At 43.3% G+C, this 19384-nt stretch overlaps 1 protein-coding gene across 3 annotated transcripts in view; it reads left to right on the plus strand.

The window, feature by feature from the left end:
* The window catches only part of DOK5 (docking protein 5), a 150777-nt gene that overhangs the window by 69681 nt on the left and 61712 nt on the right, over nt 1-19384 (plus strand).

The raw sequence follows: 19384 nt of genomic DNA on the forward strand, positions 1-19384 counted from the left end.
AGTTGCGGCTTGCAGGCTCAGGAGCGGTGTCTCAGGTCGTTGTGGGCTACCGGCTTAGTTGCTCCGTGCACGTGGGAGCCACCAGGGATCAAACCAGTGTCCCTTGCGTTGCAAGGTGGATTCTTAACCACTGGACCACCAGGGAGGCCGCCCATTTTATTGTTGATAGATACTTAGTTTTTTTCCAGTTTTCACCTATTATGGCTCCAGTTTTTAAAAAATTCTTCTTGGAGTATCGAATCTTCCCTGGTGGCTCAGGGGGTAAAGCTTCTGCTTACAATGCGGGAGACCCGGGTTCAATCCCTGGGTTGAGAAGATCCCCTGGAGGAGGAAATGGCAAGTGGTTCCAGTGCTCTTGCCTGGAAATCTGCATGGACAGAGGAGCCTGGCGGGCTACAGTCCATGGGGTCACGAGGAGTCAGACAGGACTGAGTGATAAACAACAGACCCCTGTGGTCCAGGCCTAACTAACTCTACCTAGGTCCACGCTACCTAACTCCCAGCCCTCTGGAGTCTATTTGAGATGCTCGTATTGCATCATGATTCTCTGGTGCAGAACCCTCAGTCAGGTTGGTATAACGGTCCACCCGTCACACGTGTGACTTCCTGCCGCCTGTTTAACTTCACGTGTGCAGTTTCCCCAGCCCCGCTTGGCCCTGCGACAGATACCCTGGGCTCTGAACTCTCCGTAAGACAGCCAAGCACATCCCCTGTTTTGAATTCCCCTTCCCTCTGCTTGGAAGGCTCTCCTTGCAAAATCCACATAATCATATCCTTCCTTTGTTCATGTCACCCTTCAAGTTCCTCCGCTAAGCGAGCCCCTTACCTGCCCTCGTTATTTAAAATGAAGTCCTTGGACACCCTCCCGCTCCCTCTCCCTTTGTTTTTAGCTCTTATCATACTGCATACATATTGCTCAGTTATTTCTTATTGTCTTCACTACAATACCACCAAAAAACAAGGTTCCCAAGGGCAGAGATTTTGGAGTCAGGGGTACATCTGCTTCGACTCCTTACCAGGGCCTAACGTAGCAGACACTTCTTAAACTTTTTTTAAAAAAAATATCAAAGATCTTTATTTGTTTTGTTTCTGTTTTGTCATGCCTTGGTTGTAGCACGCGGGGTCTTTAGGTGTGGTGTGTGGGCTCTAGTCCTGAGCAGGGGGTGAATCCGGCCCCTGCATTGGGAGTGCAGAGTCTTAGCCACCTGACCACCGGGGAAGCTGCTCTTGAAACTCTTGATTGAAGAGATTCGGGTGTTACCGACAGAGGACGGGGAATAGATGTGGATGTCCAGGCATCACTTTCATTTAGCTCATCAGGGAGGCTTGAGGCGTCTGAACTGGGAGGAAGAGTTCTGATTGGAGGAAATGCAGTGCGTGGTGCTGGGGCAGAGGAAGCCAGGACTGGGAAGGCTTTTGAGAGCAGACCCACCTGCAGAACCAGAGTGCCCTGGGAACATTCCCCTTGCGTGCGGAACAAGCCAGGGGCGTTTGAGGACAAGCTCGCCCTGTCTCCCAGACCCCTACCTGCTGGCTGTGGAATTTAATGTGTGTATCTTTGGGGAACGTGGTAAGCCAGTCCCTTTCATCTATAATAATCATTAACCAAAGTTCAAAGCATTGGAATGGAAGAATTATCTCCATTAAGCCTCCAAGCCCTTGATGAGTTCCTGTAGCCGATTCACCCTCCTCACTCTTTCAGATCTGATACATTTAATATTAATCTCTCTGGGGCATATAAAAAGCTGGAGTAACTCTGAGATGTGCATTTTTTATCTAAATGCTGTGTAATTTATGAATCTTGATAATAAAAGTACTAGGGCGATAAGTAGCTCACCATGACCGGATTTCAGAGTTTGTTTGAATACAAATAAAAAGCAGCTTCCACAAGACATGAAGCACTGTACATGAGGCTGTGTGCTCGGCGCAGGGACGGCGCGGCGCAGACACCCCTCTCTCCTGCAGGAGACCTGGGCGTGTGTGGAGCGAAGTGCCGCTTTACTTTCACGTTTAAAGACAGTATTACGGGGGCAGAAGACCACACCAGTTTTACACATGTGATTCTTTACAGTTTTTAAAAAGGAAATTGACCGTACAATTTTAAAATTTGGCGCTTTGCTCACTGGCAAGGTGACTACAGGTGCTCTCATACAAAAACTGGGAAATAAATACGTGACTGATGCCCAGACAGAGGCGTTCTGTTCATGTCTTTACCTCTTTCGTGAAGTGCCCCTCAAGCCCAGAGCTGTCAGAAATGGCTGTGAACTTGATTAACTGTAATTGTAGCAATATTAAGACTCCAGTGACTTTATTTTTTCTTTCTTTCCAGTTTTAATGAGAAATAATTGACATGCATCAATAAGTTTAAACGTGGGGCTCCAGTGACTTTACATTTAGTTCCTGACCTTCCCGTTAAATACTGGTTTATTGTTCTCACTCAGCAAATGCAAACAGCCCACACGGAGCAGAAGGGGTGAGAGTTTCTGTGCATACTTTTACTTGTTTGGTGTGCATAACAATTGGGAGGAAATCTAAGTAGAATGATGGTCAACTGTTATTTTCGAGACCAAGGCAAATCGCGTGGTGGGAAGTATGCTGGCCCTGGGTTTGGGAAGCTTGCTTTCTCTTTTCTCTTTTGTTAATTAACCTCACTTTATTTATTTATTGAAGTGTAGGGAATATGCAATACTTATTGCATATTGATTCAGTATTTTTTCAATTATTTTTATTAATTAATTACAGGCTCAGTTCAGTTCATTCAGTCACTCAGTCGTGTCCAGCTCTTTGCAACCCCATGAATCGCAGCACGCCAGGCCTCCCTGTCCATCACCAACTCCCGGGGTTCACTCAGACTCACATCCATCGAGTCAGTGATGCCATCCAGCCATCTCATACTCTGTCGTCCCCTTCTCCTCCTGCCCCCAATCCCTCCCAGCATCAGAGTCTTTTCCAGTGATTCAACTCTTCACATGAGGTGGCCAAAGTACTGGAGTTTCAGCTTTAGCATCATTCCTTCCAAAGAAATCCCAGGGCTGATCTCCTTCAGAATGGACTGGTTGGATCTCCTTACAGCCAAGGGACTCTCAAGAGTCTTCTCCAACACCACAGTTCGAAAGCATCAATTCTTCGGCCCTCAGCTTTCTTCACAGTCCAACTCTCACATCCATACATGACCACTGGAAAAACCAGAGCCTTGACTAGACGGACCTTAGTTGGCAAAGTAATGTCTCTGCTTTTGAATATGCCATCTAGGTTGGTCATAACTTTCCTTCCAAGGAGTAAGCATCTTTTAATTTCATGGCTGCAGTCACCATCTGCAGTGATTTTGGAGCCCCCCAAAATAAAGTCTGACACTGTTTCCACTGTTTCCCCATCTATTTCCCATGAAGTGATGGGACCAGATGCCATGATCTTCGTTTTCTGAATGTTGAGCTTTAAGCCAGCTTTTTCACTCTCCACTTTCACTTTCATCAAGAGGCTTTTGAGTTCCTCTTCACTTTCTGCCATAAGGGTGGTGTCATCTGCATATCTGAGGTTATTGATATTTCTCCCAGCAATCTTGATTCCAGCTTGTGCTTCTTCCAGCCCAGCATTTCTCATGATGTACTCTGTATATAAGTTAAATAAGCAGGGTGACAATATACAGCCTTGATGTACTCCTTTTCCTATTTGGAACCAGTCTGTTGTTCCATGTCCAGTTCTAACTGTTGCTTCTTGACCTGCATATAGGTTTCTCAAGAGGCAGGTCAGGTGCTCTGGTATTCCCATCTCTTTCAGAATTTTCCACAGTTTGTTGTGATCCACACAGTCAAAGGCTTTGGCATAGTTAAGAAAGCAGAAATAGATATTTTTCTGGAACTCTCTTGCTTTTTCGATGATCCAGCAGATTTTGGCAATTTGATCTCTGGTTCCTCTGCCTTTTCTAAAACGAGCTTGAACATCTGGAAGTTCACGGTTCATGTATTGCTGAAGCCTGGCTTGGAGAATTTTGAGCATTACTTTACTAGCATGTGAGATGAGTGCAATTGTGCAGTAGTTTGAGCATTCTTTGGTGTTGCCTTTCTTTGGGATTGGAATGAAAACTGACCTTTTCCAGTCCTGTGGCCACTGCTGAGTTTTCCAAATTTGTGGGCATATTGAGTGCAGCACTTTCATGGCATCATCTTTCAGGATTAGAAATAGCTCAACTGAAATTCCATCACCCCCACTAGCTTTGTTCGTAGTGATGCTTTCTAAGGCCCACTTGACTTCACATTCCAGGATGTCTGGCTCTAGGTGAGTGATCACACCACTGTGATTATCTGGGTCATGAAGATCTTTTTTGTTCAGTTCTTCTGTGTATTCTTGCCATCTCTTCTTAATATCTTCTGCTTCTGTTAGGTCCATACCATTTCTGTCCTTTATCCAGCCCATCTTTGCATGAAATGTTCCTTTGGTATCTCTAATTTTCTTGAAGAGGTGCCTTGTCTTTCCCATTCTGTTGTTTTCCTCTATTTCTTTGCATTGATCGCTGAAGAAGACTTTCTTACCTCTCCTTGCTATTCTTTGGAACTCTGCATTCAGATGCTTATATCTTTCCTTTTCTCCTTTGCTTTTCGCTTCTCTTCTTTTCACAGCTATTTGTAAGGCCTCCCCAGACAGCTGCAGCATGGGGGTCACAGAGAGTGGGACACCCCCTAGCGAGTGAACAGCAGCAGTTGTTATTGGAGTGTATCAATTTAGAGTGTTGTGCTGGTTTCAGATGTGATGGTCATGGTTAGTCACTAAGTCATGTCCAGCTCTTGTGACCCCATGGACTCTATAGCCTGCCAGGCTCTCTGTCTACCAGCAAAGTGGATCACTTATGCGTGTGCATACATCCACTCTTTTTCAGATTGTGTTCCCATATAGACCATTACAGAGTATTGAGTGGAGCTCCGCGTGCTGTGCAGCAGGTTCTCGCTGGTCATCTGCTTATATGTAAATGTAGTGGCGTGTATGTCAGTTCTGGTCTCTCAGCTTATACCCTCTTCTCCCCCTTGGTAACTATATCTATTTCTACATCTGTCACTCTGCTTCTGTTTTTAATAAAACTCTTAGAGGAAAACAAAGGCAGAACACTCTCTGACATAAATCCCAGCAAGATCTTTTTTGATCCACCTCCTAGAATAATGAAAATAAAAACAAAAGTCAACAAATGGGACCTAATTAAACATAAAAGCTTTTGCACAGCAAAGACAACCATAAACAAAATGAAAAGACAGCCCACAGAATGGGAAAAATATTTGTAAACAAAGTGCTCGACGGGAGATTAATCTCCAATTTTTAAATACACAAGTAGCTCATGCAGCTCACTATCAAAAAGTATAGACAACCCCATCAAAAAATGGGCAGAAGATCTAGATAGACATTTCTCCAAAGAAGACATACAGAGGGCCGATAAGTGTATGAAAAGATGATCAACGTCGCTAATTATCAGAGAATGCAAATAAAATCAGCAATGAGTTAGCACCTCACAAGTCAGAGTGGCCACATCAAAAGATCTAGAAACAGTAGATGCTGGAGGGGTATGGAGAGGAGGGAACCTTCTTGCATGGTTGGTGGGAATGTAAACTGGCACAGCCACTGTGGGGAACCGTATGGCTGCTTGTTAAAAACTAAAAGGAGAGGGCCCATTTGGTCCAGCAGTCTCCCTCCTGGGCTTATATCCAGAGAAAACTGTACTTTGAAAGGACACATGCACCCCAGTGCTCATGGCAGCACTGTTCATTAATGCAAGAGCCAGGACATGGAGGCAACCCAGATGTCCACTGACAGGTGCATGGATAATGAAGATGCGGTGTAGATACTCAATGAAATATCACTCAGCCGTAAAAGAGAACGAAATGACGCTCTTGCAGTGACCTGGATGGACCTAGAGACTGTCCTACTGCGTGAAGTCAGACAGACAGAGGCAGACAGATACCAGATGATATTACCTATAGGTGGAATCCAAAAATCGATTCAGCGTTTCTGCAGGTTCTCCTCTATCATAGGTCACTGCTGTGCTCTTCTTGCTCATCTATTTCATATGTGGTGTCGACAGTTTGTACCTGTTAATCGCAGATCCCCTGACCTGCCCCTCCCTGCTGGCTTCTCCCCTTCGGTAACCACAAGTTTGTTTTCTATATCTGTGAGTCTGTTCCTATTTTGCATAAACATTCATTTGTATTATTTCTTAGATTCCACATATAAGTGATATCATACAGTATTTGTCTTTCTCTGACAATTCATTAAACGTGATATTCTCTAGTGAGTGAAAGTCACTCGGTCGTGTCCGACTCTTTGCAACCCCATGGACTATACAGTCCATGAAATTCTCTAGGCCAGAATACTGGAGTGGGTAGCCTTTCTCTTCTCCAGGGAATCTTCCCATCCCAGGGATCAAACCTAGGTCTCCCACCTTGCAGGTGGATTCTTTACCAGCTGAGCTCTCAGGGGTTCATCCACATTGCTGCAAATGACAATCTTTCACTCTTTCTCATGGCTGAGTAACACTCCACTGTGTGTAAACCACATCTTCTCATCCAGTTAAGAAGGGTGCTTGGGTGGCTCCATGTCTCGGCCGTTGTAAATAGTGCTCCTGGGAACAGTGTAATCCCCGTGAGATTCTCCAGGTTGCCGTGGTATGTGTCCTAATAGTCCCCTCCTGTCTGTCCCTAACCAGTGTTCCACAGTATGCATTACTACAGGTGATTACATTCCCCACTGAACAGCATCTTGGTTGTTTCTAGTTTGTTATTATTATGGATATGGTGGCTGTGCATTTACTTCTACAAGACATTGCGCACCTCCTTACAGAGCAGCTGTGGATTTCACATTCCCACCAGCAGAGAGCGGCCGGCCCCGTGTTCCTGCATCTTCATCAGCCTTTGGTGGTGTCACTGAATTTAGTCATTCGACAGTCACATCTCATGCAGTTTTAATTTGCATTCCCTCATGTCTAATGATATTGAATGTATTTTCTTGCACTTTAATTGCTGTGTATCTTTTTCTATGAATATCTCTTTATGTATTTTTACCAATTTTTAGTAACTTTTTTTACGAGTGAGTTTTGAGTATTTCTTAATATAGTATAGATTGCAGTCCTTTGTCAGATATGTGGTTGCAAATATTTTCTCCCTTTCCATAGCTTATCTTTTCATCCACTTAACAGGATCTTTTGCAGACCAAAGGTTTTAAGTCTCATGTGGTCCACTGTTTGAATTTTTACTTATATGAATTATGCTTTTTGTGTCAAGTCTAAGAATTGTTTGCCCAGCCTTGGATCCTGAACATTTTCTTTTTCTAAAATTTTATAATTTTAAGTTATTATTAGTATATATTTAGTATAATTTATATACTAAAATATAATTTATAGCATAAATTACTTATAATAGTATATATTATTTGGAATATATAATATAGTATATTATACTATGTAATTATACTATATAATATAGTATAAATTATTTATAATTTATAGTATATAATTTAAGTTATAAATTTAAGTTCATGGTTCATCTTGAGTTTAATTTTTGTATGAGATGTGAGACGTAGCTTGAGTTTCTTTCCTTTTTACCTATGGTTGTCCAATTATTCCAATACCCTTTGTTGTAAAAAAAAAAAACAACAACCTGTTCTTTTCCCACCGAACTGCTTTTGCACATTTAACCAGGAACCGTTTTGAGTATTAGCACAGGTCTATTTCTGGGTTTTCTGTTCTTTTTCATTGAGCTCGGTATCACGTTCTTTGATTACTGTAAATATATACTAATAATATTGGGTAGAAATGAATGCTTGCAGTTACTCTGTTTTTAAAGGTCGTTTTAGTCATGTTAGTGCTTCTCCATAAAATTTTAAATTTGTCTGTGCTTATAGAAAACCCATGTTAGAATTCTGAATAATTACATTAAGCCTATAAATCAAATTGTGGGAGAACTTGACATCTTTTCTGTATCAGATCTTTGCATTCATGAACATGGTCATTCCATTTATTTGAATTTTAAAACCTTCTTTCATCGTCATTTGGTAGTATTCAGCCTCTGTGTCCTGTACGTGTCTACTTAGGTTCATATGTGATTATTCCACTTAATCTGGATTAAATTCAAGCCCTTCTGTATTAAATCCTGTGTAGACTTGCCCTCTCTGGCCTGTAATCAGTAAAACGGTCATCTGGTTTAATTTTTTTTTTCCTGTCCCACAATTATTTGAGTAATCATTTGAATTGATTAGTGGTCCTTGCATTTTGGGAAAAAGCCTCAAGTTTTGAGGGCTTATCAGAGTGTCATCTGTGTAGTCTGGCACTGATCCGTTAGTTTGCTTGACTTAGTCTTGTCCTTAAGAAATGTGCTTATGCACACAAGGAAAAGGAACAAGACAGAAACAAGCAGGGACAAAGTCCACTGAATGTAAATGCCTTTGGTCCCCCCATTCATATGTATTTCTTACTTGAATTTCTTAAAAACTTGAATTCTGAGGACTTATCTATATGATTTTGCATTTGTGTTTATGTGGAAACGCTTGACTATAATCCAGGTACACACAGAAGCTCTCTGTCGGTTATGTCAGAGAACGATGGATTTTGTTTAGTCAGTAAAAAATGAGTCAAATGGTTTTTGGGTGTGGGAGAAAGTACAGGATATTGTTGACCAAAGGGGTGATGCTCCATCTACCTCATTTTACAACTTTTTGCAGATTTCTTTTTTCTTTTTCTTATCACATTATTTTTTAAAATTGTAAATATCGTACATGTTTGTTGCACCAAATGTAAACAGTTCTGAAATGCATGGAGTAAAATGAAAAACAAAAAAATACTATTGTGGACCCTAGTCCCTGTCCTTCGGAAAAAATGCTGCTGCTGCTGCTGCTAGCGTCACTTCAGTCGTGTCCGACTCTGTGGGACCCCAGAGACGGCAGCCCACCAGGCTCCCCCGTCCCTGGGATTCTCCAGGCAAGAACACTGGAGTGGGGTGCCATTGCCTTCTTCTTCGGAAAAAATACTAATGGATTCATGTGTACTTTTCAGACTCTTTTTTTCTCTGTATACAAATAGAAACAAATTCTCACACATATATAGATCACATTTTTAACGCAAAAATTCAGTAATTCATTGCATATTATGCATATTGTGTTTAAGGAGACCATATTACAGATTTCTCCAGGACATTTTGATGAGCCTGTAGTCAGTCCTTACATAACTTTTAGTAGTGACTTGTTTCATATTCAGAGTATTTGTATTTATGAGACACTACACATGGCCACGTTAGTTATGCCCTTTCTGTCATGCTTTGACTACCACTCCAAGTCCATAATTAGTGGCTACACCTCATTAATTTAACAGAACCAGAGTACTCTTTAATATTGATACACCACAACCTGTTGAAAAATACCCAAATTGATGGGCAAAAAATTTTCTAATATTTTATAAATTTAAATTCTACTATGGTGAAAAACTTGTGCATGTATCTTTGTATGCTCATGCAAATCTTCTTGAGAGGAAATCTCTTAGACGCGGGATGATCAGCTGATAGATATCCTGTGCTGTTAACATTTTTGTAACTACTGCCAAATTGTCTCCAGATAGATTATCCAAAATCCCACACCCACGACCAGTTTAGGAAAGTGTCCTTCACCCCAGACTCCATCCTGTCTGTAAATTTCAGATGCAGACTTTTCAGTGTAAGTACTCTTTGGTGTGTGTGTGGCTTTTTATTTTTAAGAAAGATGATGTGGACAGATTATTTCAGTTATTTCACATGTACAAATAAAGCTCCACTCTTCAGGGCAGACAGTCCAAATTTATACCTCAGACAGGCTCTAGTCCAATTTATTTTAAGTGACCAAGGGCATGTGTATATATTTGGAAAGAATGAAACCATCTCTTGGGGCTGGGATTTAACTGTCTAGGATGGTTCTTTCTTAAGGAATCTTTTGTAAAATGTTTGCTTAAACTGCTGTGTTCCAGGTCCTGAGGGGAGATTAGTGGATAGAAATGTTTTATGCTGACAACTTTTGATTAGAACTGGGAATGTGTCTCCTTCTTTATCTGTCCTTGCATACTGGCACTGCTTTAAAACCATTGGTACTTTTTTTTTTTTTAGGAAAGACAATATGAAACACTTAAATGTTTGAAACACATTATAAGAAGTCCTTAGGAAAATTTTAATGGGAATATTTATTAGAGCTTTTTAGAGTGCTCTGAAAAGTTCAACTGATAATAATGTAATAACAATAATAATCATGTAATGGATTGTTTTATTAATCCTGTACTTGAGAAGACATTATAGATCCAGAAATGTATTGCTTTTACATGACTTAATTTCAAAGGCAACCTACAGAAGTTAAAGGGATTTATGCCTGTTCATTTTCCATAGGATAATGGCTTTATTTATTTATTTTTTTAGAATGAAATAATTTGAAGCTTCTGCAGAGCTTTGCAATTTGCATATACAAAGTGAATTGCTCACTGAATTCATTCAGTGCCACAAGGGGAAAAATAATTAGGATACAGCTTACAAAAGCAAGGCAGAAAAATTGCCTTTTAGGTAGCAGTCTCCATTTCACTCTGTAAACATAAATAAATCATCATCTGTAAATTACCATCAGCAAAAGAAGGGGAAAAGTTGGAAATCAAATCCTTGTTTTCCTAAATGGCTCTTGACTTTGCAGCATACCAGCAACGTATTTAATATTCCCACACAACGTTGACTAATTGCATAATTCTGACAGGAATATACCAGCTCCTCAAGGGAGTGTACTTTTAAAAAATCCGATTGTATTAATCTTCCCTTGAAGCACCAGAAGAAATTTCAGCAGTTTCTCTGTCTAGTTACAAAATAACCCGTTTGGAAAATTGAATTGTGTAATTTGTAATTGTTTTCCAAGTTGTTAATGCAAACCTATATCAGCAGCAAGTTAAACTTTTAAAGTATGGCCACTTTGTTAATTGCTGGCTGTTAAACATTTATTTCAATGAATACTATCATTTATGACGAATAAGACATCTGGAATATGGCTTTAAACAGCCAAATTAATTTGCCAGTTCTTTTTTTCGGAATTCCTAACTGGATGGCATACTTAAAGATTTATCAGAGATTTAGGAGTGTGCTGAATATCGCTCTTTCCTTTGAGGGAGTCACAGTGCTGGGTTTTGATGCTCAGAGAGTTAGCAAAGGAGAACTGCGGAGGAATTAAGCAGGTCTTTAGCGCCCCCTATTTTCCATCCCCCGCCCCACCCTAAGCTGAGCTAAGTCCTATCTGCTCACTGCCTGGCTGTCTGCTGACCTCTCTGGGCCTTGTTTCCACCCCCGGTCGTGTTCCCACCGTTCCCCACGGTTGAGGCCACGTGTGGCCCAGCCAGCGGCGCGCTGCTCAACCCCAGAGGACGCCATCCTCATTAGTCCTGTGTGAACAGCACACTCAGGCTGCGTGATGCATCAGCCGTGTCCATTCTCCACTTTTCCTCTAACGCGGTTTTTCCACCCTCTGCGCTGTTAACATTTTTGGTGTGGAGCTGGCCTGTTCTTAGCAGCGTCTCCTGACTTCTACCCCCTAGATGCCAGGAGCACCCCCCAGTTTTGGCAACCAAAAATAGCCCCGGACTTTGTGAAATCTTTTCCCTGGGAAGGATGAGGCGAGTGCAAGATCTTCAGCTCTCCCCTGGACGGAGAACCACTGCCTGCAGCCTGCAGATGCGACCCCCCAGTTACCTGCGTAAAACCTCCTCGTCTGCACTCTGCGACTTCACGAGGCCCAGTGACTCCTGCCAGCTGCTCACTTCTAGCCTTTTAGCCCCAGCCCAGCTGCTCTCGCTTCGCGCTTTGTCTTCCTGTCACTGCCTCACTCCTCACCACCACTTTTCCCCGTACTCCTATCCTGCCAAACTGCAGTTTCGAGATTGTGTGGGGAAGCTTTGGTCTGGAAATCCCTCTCTCCTTTCTTTGCCTCATAAACCCTCGCTCACCCTTGTCAACCCACTTTAGGATGACAGTGCCTCCCTCAGGAACGATGGCCTCGCTGATTCCTTTCTGGAGAGTCATTTGGTGGCATTTGGTGGTTTACTGAAGTGTCATGCCAGATTATCCATGGTTGAATCCCAGCTCTGCTGTTTGCAAGCTGAGTGAACAAATTCACCTCTGATAGTCCTGTTCTGTGTAAACAGGGATTTCACAGTCAGAAATGTGAAAAAGTAAATAACATAATCGATATGAAGTGCTTAGAACCCCAAATCTGGCATATAATTAAAGGTCTGCCTGCGTGGGGGCCTTCCCTTCCCTTCCCCGGTGGCCCAGCGGCTGAGACTGTGCTCCCAACACAGGGCGTCCGGCTTTGGTCCCCGGTCGGGGGACGAGGTCCCACATGCCCCAGCTAAAGACCTGGTGCAGCCAAATAAGTGAATTTTGTTCTTGTTCAGCCACTAAGTTGTGTGTGACTGTTTGCCACCCCATGGACGCCAGGCTCCTCTGTCCTCCGCTGTCTCCTGGAGTTTGCTCAAATTCACAGTCTCCTTTCCTTTATGATGAAGATGGGTGGGGAGGGGGCTTTCATTTACCATGCTCTTGTTGAGGGCTTACACGTGTGAGGCACTGAGCTTGGTGCTGGAGAGAGCAGAGAACAGAGCAGGCGACACCCTGCTTCTGCTTCTACGTAACATAAAGAAAATGTGTAAGTAAGGTATGTAGGGTGTTGGCGTGACTGATCAGCGCTAAGCAAGAATGCACGCCGGCAAAGAGATAGGCATGTGGACTGAGGGTGTCGCAGTTTTGTTTTTATTTTACTCTATTTTACTGGCCTGTCAGCGTGTGGGATCTTAGTTTCCTGACCGGAGATCCAGGCTGCGCCCCCTGCATTGGAGGCGCGCAGTCTTCACCACCGGACCGCCAGGAAGTCCCCCTGTTTCAGTTCTAAACAGCGTTGCCTGGATGAGACGATGTTTGAGTCACTGATGATGGGGCAGATTGAGACTTCCTCCTCGAGAGGAAGAGTGTTTCCAAGCAAAGGAAGAATAAACCCAGGTGCTCTTGTTTGGTGGGGCTGATAAGACCACAGAAGCGAGAGGGAGTTCAGTTGGACTTCCCGGAAAAGGGAGAGTAAAGTGTGACTGCCTGTGTTTCAGCAGAGTGGCGTCTCTTCACATAAGGCCCTCCAGCACCACACTGGGCTTCCCAGGTGCTAGTGGTGAAGACCCGCCTGCTGGTGCAGGAAACGTGAAAGACGCGGGTTCGATCCCTGGGTCGGGAAGATCCCCTGAAGGAAGGCATGGCAACTCACTCCAGTATTCTTGCCTGGAGAATCCCATGGACAGAGGAGCCTGGTGGGTCTGTGGGGTCACAAAGAGTTGGAGACGACTCAAGTGACTTAGCATGCACGCACGCAGCAAGCATCACAGCAGGCGGTGTCTTCAGGGCAATATTTGGAGGAATATTCTGAATGTTCCAAAGAACTGTCCACCAGATAAGCAGAAGCTGGGTGGAGACTTCAGTGTGCAGCTTTTCATTTCTTCCAGCTACTGGGAAGAAATCCATTTCTCTTAGAGCAGCACAGAGTATGTGGGAGGAGTACACGTGGTTGGACTGTATCTTGAGGAAAGGGAATCAAAGTTGGTTCAGACTGATTTTCAGGTAGCGCCGTCCAAAGGAATCACACGCTAGAGCCAGAAAGCACACCACCAAGGTAGCCTTCTGTCATTTTCTGCGTTGGTGCAGGAAAGGCAGGCTGGGCTGCCTTCAGCATCTGCCTGGAGTCTGCTGAAGGAAGGACGCTTCACTGCGGGGCATGGGGGATTGAAGGACCCTCCTCAGATGGTCTGCATGTGCCCCCGAAAGGCTAAGACTCAAAGGATCCCTTCTCAACAGGCTCTGGAAGTGTCACCTAAACAGGCCACCGTATTCACCTGCGAGTGGTTTTCTTCAGATCCTCAGCGACTACAGGTAGAACCTGCTTCTGTGATAACAGCCAGCTGACTGTCGTGCGGCAATGCCTGCAAAGAGACGGAGGGTGGCTTCAAGCCCAAATGGCTTGGTTCCCTTCTTGAGTAAGTGCCCCAGGCACGCACACCAGCTCACGTGCTGACGGATCCAAACCAAACACAGAGGACGTGTACCTGTCAGTCATGTCCTGCTCTGTGTGGCCCAGGACTGTAGCCCACCAGGCTCCGCTGTCTGTGGGGTTTCTCAGGCAAGAATACCGGAGCATGTTGCCATGTCCTCCTCCAGGGAATCTTCCCAACCCCGGGATCGAACCCAAGTCTCTTGCATCTCCTGCATTGGCAAGCGGGCTCTTCACCACCCACGCCACTTGGGAAGCCAGAGATGGAGGAGGAGGATGTCCAGATGTTCAAAGGGTGTATGGTGGGTGCTTCTGTCAACTACACATGCAGCAAGTTCTCGAGAGTTGAACACGCTCCCCTTATTAAATGCCATAGTCCACGTTTTTAAAATAAAAAAATAATCAGTGCTTCTAGTAATACTGTTGACCTGGCTTTCCTTGTGGGAACAGTTCAGGCATCCTGTGTCAATATTTATCTTGACTCTGACAATCACGAATATATGGGCTTAGGTTGACAAACCAGTTGGCCTAAAGAGAACAGCATTTTGATGCAGATGAAAGTCTTCAGTGGGTGCTAAGACAAGTCTCTCAAAGGTAATTGGGAAACAGGTGTTCACATAATGCCAAAGTATTGCCCAGCGTGGATGCATCTCATAGATGTGATACCAGATGTAAGAATCCAAACATAGAAAAACACGTGTGATATAGTTCGGTTTACATGTTAATAAAAGGTTTTCTAGAAGGAAGAACCACCCAGTGGTGATGGAGGTGAGAGTGGTGGTTTTATCCGGGGTCGGCACTGATCCGGGAAGCGACGGTGTTAACTGAGAGCTGTGTGTGTCAGTCTGAGTGGCGTCCCCCAGCTGTGTACACGTGTCGAGGTTCACTGGACTGTGGTCTCGAGATTTCTGTCTTTTACTGTTTGTGCTGGATCCGTGGGGCCTCATATTTAGGTTCCTGTGCTTGTTCCAAGCTGGCTTTCACTAGAGCTGTAGTTTGGAATACAGACCGTGGTGCCACATGTACACACGTAAAAGCCAGTGGTTTTTGAAAAGCCGAGTTTTCTTCAGCATTTTAAAGTCTGAATACGAAAGATGAGTTTAGCTCAGACTGTCTTCTTTTGAGTTGACAAGTACTTTATTTTTACATAGGAATTAAGATTTACATTTCTTTTTTTTTCTTTCTTTCAAGATACGGTTTATAACTTGCAGAAATATCTTTAAATGTTTCCAGAACTGTTTGCATCTATAGTTTTACTCATTTGCTCATTTATCCAGCCAGTAACTTATTTATTCATTTACTTTTAATGTGTTTTAAGGAACACACATGGTGGAGTGTACTGCTAGAAAAAAGCATACATTTGTAGAAGCCAGAAGGTCTAGATTTGAATGTTGCTCTATCCTTCCATCTGCCTGAGAAATCATCATTAAGTTGCCGCTCTCTCTCTCTCACTACTCATCCTCATATAATGAGTTTAATAACAGTACCAAGCGTGTTATACCATTGTGAGAATTCAGTATTACGCTGTAGCCATTCAGCGTTCTGCAGTTGATTGAAGTAAGCGGACCTCCTTGAGAAGTGGATTTATAACTGGTGAGTAGGGTGAGATTCATTTCCTCATTTAATTAGACTAGTTGGCGTTATACCATTGTGAGAATTCAGTATTACGCTGTAGCCATTCAGCGTTCTGCAGTTGATTGAAGTAAGCGGACCTCCTTGAGAAGTGGATTTATAACTGGTGAGTAGGGTGAGATTCATTTCCTCATTTAATTAGACTAGTTCTACTTTTATATGATGGTGACACTGTAAGATTTCCTTTGGAAAAAAATGTTAAAAACCAAGTGATTCAACCACTAAATTAAAATTGCTAACCAGTGTTCTAGTGGCTTAGTATGTATTTGACTAGGAAATCTCGTCCCTTTTGTGCTAGAAGTAATATAGGAATACAGTGGGGTTTGAGAGAAAAACTCTATGAGAATTCTTGGCCAGAAGGAAATCAAACAGAGAGCATATTAGCCAACTTTTGCTTTGGCAACAATTCCAAAATCTTAGCAGCTTATAGCAATTCATCCTTGTCTTCTGCCCTTATTGTTTGAGGGGTCTGGGTTGTGTGGTGGGTCTGTGGGTGTGTTGAGCATAGCTGGATTAATTTGATTCAGTTGCAGTCCATCTGTCTGTACATCCAGGAGTAAGGAGGGAAATGAACTCAAGGAGAGAAGAAATGACTTACGCATACTTTTAAAGTGTTTACTTGCACATATCAGCTCACATTCTATGAGCTAAAGCAAGTTGCATGACCAAATCCAAACCATTCAGGAAGAAGTCGTGGGGGCAAAGAGTGGGTGGATGAATTTTGAGCAAGTAAGTCAATCTGTATGAAGGTGAGGAATTCCCCAGGTGGTCCAGTGGTAAGGAGTCCACCTGCCAATGCAGGGGACACGGGTTCCATCCCTGGTCCGGGAAGATGACACCTGCTGCAGGGCAGCTAAGCCCCTGCACCTCAACTCCTGAGCCCACGAGCCCTCGAGACCGTGCCCGGCAACGAGATGCCAGCGCTCTGCAACTGAGCGCCCTCGAGCAGCAGCAGGGACCTAGAGCAGCCGGAAATAAAGATAAATAAAAGAAGAAAATGAAAGTTGCCGTGAGGTACAGCGTTTGCCTTTGGTCTGATTTTAAATCCCTCCAGATTCTAAAGAGAATCATTTTTGCCAAGTCTTACCCGCACTCAACCTTCCCATCCTCTGTGTTCGTGAACGTACTTTATGTGTCAGGAAAGTTCCGATTCAGGGTTCATTTCTCTTACCAGAGGAATTTTCAAGGAACCATGATCTTCCATGAGTTCTGAATGAGTCCAAGGATTGACTATCAAATTAAGCCTGAAGCTAACCTGAGCTTTGAAAGTAAACAGCCAATTTCTAAAGAAAATCAAGCATTTAAAAGGTCCTCATATTGACATTTTCAGTAAGCTGTACACGTTTCTGGTCTTCTTTGGCTCCATTTTGGCCAAAATGGATTAGATTTTAGCTCCATTTCGAGAGAGAAATCTCTGGAGTCAGAAAGCGTAAATACACCCAGAAAAGGAAAAGGAAGTTTAGAGATTGAGAGGTCACAGATTAACTGAAAAGAGTCATCAGACAGGTGGCAGTCCAGAAATAAACAGAAGTAATTTCATTGTCTACCTTGGTCACTGTTGCGTTCGCATGAAGATTCTGTTACAGGGTAGGTAAAAGATTTAGACTCTATGTGCCGTTTTAGTCACAAAATGTGACTTCTGTTACTGTCCTGCTCAGTACCAAGACCCTCTGTTAGTAATGGACATTTGTAACTGGGTCTCATATTGACTGTCTCTTGGAAACTGTTCTTTTGCCTTTTAAGTCATAATTCTCACTTGTATTTCAGATCTGGTCATGGCGTTTGAAATGTTTTGTTGTCTTCTTCACTTAGGATGTGCGGTTGTGAAATGGACAAAACAGGAGAAAAGGAAACAAATGGTCCTGCTCAGGTGCATGACCTTTGGGATGGGAAGCGGGCGCCAGATCTTTGCCAAGGTTCTGTTGACATCCATTGTCATGCTCCTGCCAAGCAAAGGAGAGTTCTTCCGGCTGACTGTCGACCTTTAGGACGCTTGGTTATCACCTGGACTCTCAAATTCGTGAAAAATTAAATGCAAGTCAGTTCATAACAGTGGTGTTAGGTTAGGAGTCATAGATTAATGGTGTTTTTCCTAATTTTTAGTCCTTTTTCATTTATTCATAACTGTTTGTTGTGATGTTGGATGGCAGCACCGACTCAATGGACATGAGTTTGAGTAAACTCCAGGAGCTGGTGATGGACAGGGAGGCCTGGTGTGCTGCAGCCTGTAGGGTCGCGAAGAGTCGGATGCGACTGAGCGACTGAACTGTCGTAGTATTGTTGCAGGGACAAGCCGCTTCTGAGTCCATGTTGGACTTTGACTTGCTTTTCGTTGCTTTTGTTATTAAAATCATACATAATGGCCTGTCTCACAGAACTCTGCGCCTCTGTCTGACCATCAAACTCAAATGCCTTTGTTCAGAACCCTGTCCACTTGTGGATGGCAGGAAGAAAGAAATTAGCACATCCTCTGCCTGAGGCTTGCCGTTCTAGGAGGTGTTTGCAAGATGAATGGCCTTTTAACTCTGCTCCCTACCTCTCCCACCTCAGAGCTACAAAAGAACCTGGCATCCAGACCCCGATAAGATGGCTGTCTTGAGACGTTAGTCTGCCAGCTTCTCGGTCAGCCAGCTCTCTCCTTGCCTCAACACCTGTCTCCAAGTCGCTGGCCTGTCACGAGACTAGAAGCGCGAGCTTGTACTTGGTAATAGTATCAGCTTTACTCCCTTTTACTTAATATTTTGCTTGAAATCAGATCACTTCTTTGTTTAAATAAATTCACTGTAACAGAACCTTTTCTTACTACCATCAATAGAAACTAGTATTGCTTGCCATGAACAGCAGATAGCATTTAAGAAGAAGTACAAGGGGAAGAAAGTAATATTTTTAAGGCTGAATAATACCCCACTGTAGGCGTGTACCGCGGTTTCTTTATTCGTCCACCAGTGGACAGGTTGTTTCTGTATCTCAACTGTTGTAAATAACACTGCAGTAAAACAGGAGTGTAAATGCCCACCTCAGGGCACTGTTTTCATCTCCTTGAATGTACGTCCCCAACGTGGGACTGTTGGACCACATGGTACTTCTGTTTTAATTTTTTGAAGAACCTTCATATTTATTTTTATAGCAGCTGCATCATTTTTCATTCTCACTAACAATGCACAGAGTTTCCATATCTTATCCCTAGTTAATAGAACACTACTTGATACCAAGCAAATTTTAAAAATAAATGAATGAATGAATGAGTAAGTGAAGAGTAAACAGACAGATATTTTGGTGGATGAAGGGATGCAAGGAAGATTCCTGAGAAGGAATGTGGTTCTCCTGCAATTGTGTGTAAGTGGTTCTCCTTGGTGTTCGGTCTTCTCAGGTGGTTCAGTGGTGAAGAATCTGCCCACCAATGCAGGAGATGCTGGTTTGATACCTGGATTAGGAAGATCTCCTGGAGGAGAAAATTGCAACGCACTCCAGTATTCGTGCCAGAAGAATCCCATGGACAGAGGAGCCTGGTGGGCTACAGTCTATGGGATTGCAAAGAGTCAGACATGACTGAGCATACACTTCTCAATGTTGTTAGACTTTGAAGAACTTTTTACATTTTATTTGTGAATCTCTACACAAAGACAGCACTGTGAAGTTTCAGTTCAGTTCAGTCGCTCAGTCGTGTCCGACTCTTTGCAACCCCATGGACTGCAGCACGCCAGGC

This window comes from Bos taurus, chromosome 13 (assembly GCF_002263795.3).
Source record: "Bos taurus isolate L1 Dominette 01449 registration number 42190680 breed Hereford chromosome 13, ARS-UCD2.0, whole genome shotgun sequence".
In the NCBI taxonomy this organism is placed as follows: Eukaryota; Metazoa; Chordata; class Mammalia; order Artiodactyla; family Bovidae; genus Bos; species Bos taurus.